This window comes from Etheostoma spectabile, chromosome 23 (genome assembly GCF_008692095.1).
Source record: "Etheostoma spectabile isolate EspeVRDwgs_2016 chromosome 23, UIUC_Espe_1.0, whole genome shotgun sequence".
NCBI lineage: Eukaryota > Metazoa > Chordata > Actinopteri > Perciformes > Percidae > Etheostoma > Etheostoma spectabile.
Genome location: NC_045755.1, coordinates 18,655,742 through 18,657,282, shown reverse-complemented (window position 1 = coordinate 18,657,282; position 1,541 = coordinate 18,655,742). Strand labels below are relative to the sequence as shown.

General features: G+C 42.8%; 1 long non-coding RNA gene across 1 annotated transcript in view; it reads right to left on the bottom strand.

Annotated features, from left to right (window-relative positions):
* Window positions 1–398: 398 nt before the first annotated feature.
* Window positions 399–1,541, bottom strand: part of LOC116673235 (uncharacterized) — an 18,577-nt gene continuing 17,434 nt past the window's right edge. Inside the window, exons 3-4 of the long non-coding RNA XR_004327793.1 lie at window positions 693–704; window positions 399–408 (exon numbers count right to left, since the gene is read on the bottom strand). This is a non-coding gene — a long non-coding RNA (uncharacterized LOC116673235). The remainder of the gene's footprint in view (window positions 409–692; window positions 705–1,541) is intronic.

Sequence of the window (1,541 nt, the reverse complement as noted above, 5' to 3'; positions counted from 1 at the left end):
GGAGAAAGAAATGGAGGCCTTGAGAAAGGGATGCTGAGGACCGCTTTTACCTGAATAGTGATGACGAGCTAAAATTACCAGACATGCAGAGCTGAATCAAGTGGAGCGCTGCCATGAGCTAGCAATTAGTCTCCAGCACCCAGCAACACATGCTGCCTCCACACTTTCAAGTGAGACAAACTGTTCTTCTTACCCATTACTCCTAACATTGGCTGTGGCATGAGGAAGAAAGTCTGCTACTTTGTTTCACTTTCGGAATTAAACCTAATTGAGTTAATTTTGGCACAGGTTAAAAACTTCATGTACACTTTGGCAATTATGTTAGTGCATGCTGGAGGTTGTTGGTGCCCTTTGCCGCCTCCACAGCCCTAAACACCAATCAGCCATGTTGCACTTAGACATAACAAGCTCACCGAGAACCGCCACAACTTTTCTGACACTTGCTTCTCGCTTGTGACTTTTTTTTAATGAGGTAAAGGGTCAGCATCCCATTTTGACCTCAGCACGGTTGTATGCCACATAAATGATGTTTACACAGGGATGCTGTAATGTGAGGTAAACTGGATGGAGAGCGATGTCTGGAGCAGGGGATTTTTTTCCAACACGAGCTGATTGGCTGCAGCACAAGGGTAGATGCTGTTTATTTCATTTGGTGCATGTTAAGCGCAATGTGTCGGATAGTCTGTTCTCACCGCCTGGCTGCTCTGATCTCATCCCCTCGCAGAGGAGTTTTATGTAAGCCTCAACATCAACAGAGCTCTTAGTCATGATTACTTCAATGGAGAGGAGAAGAGAGGAGAGAGGGTAAAAGAAGAAAAGTACAAGGAGAGTGGAGGGAAGGAAGAAGGTAAAAGGAGGGAAAAGAAAGGGTGATGAACAAGTGAAAGAAATGAAAAGGAGAGAAAAAAAGAGTTGAGATAAGATGGCTGGATGAGGAGCAAAGAAGGAAAAAGAGAAGAGGAGATGGGTAAAAAATGTGGAAACAGAACAAAGGAGGTGGAGGGGAGAATAAGAAGAAAAAAGGAATGTTTAGAATAGATCGAGCACATCAATCAAAAAGACATGGGAAAGGGATCTGAATGAGGAGTGGGACAGAATCTGAAGGAATAGTAAAACTATGGCACGCTCAGATTTTAAGAAGATGGAAGAATGAAGGGGTGTCATCAAGGAGTGTTTTTGTCTGAGTGGGTGGTGATGATGAAGGGGGGGGTATGTTTGGAGTGTTAAAAAATAAAAACTTAATCACAAAAGAAAAGAGATGGGAAACTATATCAAGAGAATAGGAGAGGAGACAAGACAAGAAGTATAAGAGGAAAGGAAAGTAGGTGAGAAGAAGGACAGAAAGAAGAGAGAGGGAAAAGAAAATCTGAAGGAATGGCAGTATGAGACAGGAAAGATTTGAGAGGACAGGGAGGAAAGAAATGGAGAATGAAGAGTTGAGGGGGAGAAGAGAACAGCAGCAGAATGTTCTGGCGTAATTGTTTAGATGTGAAGAAAAAAAATGTCTGTCTTTCTTACACACACACACACACACACACACA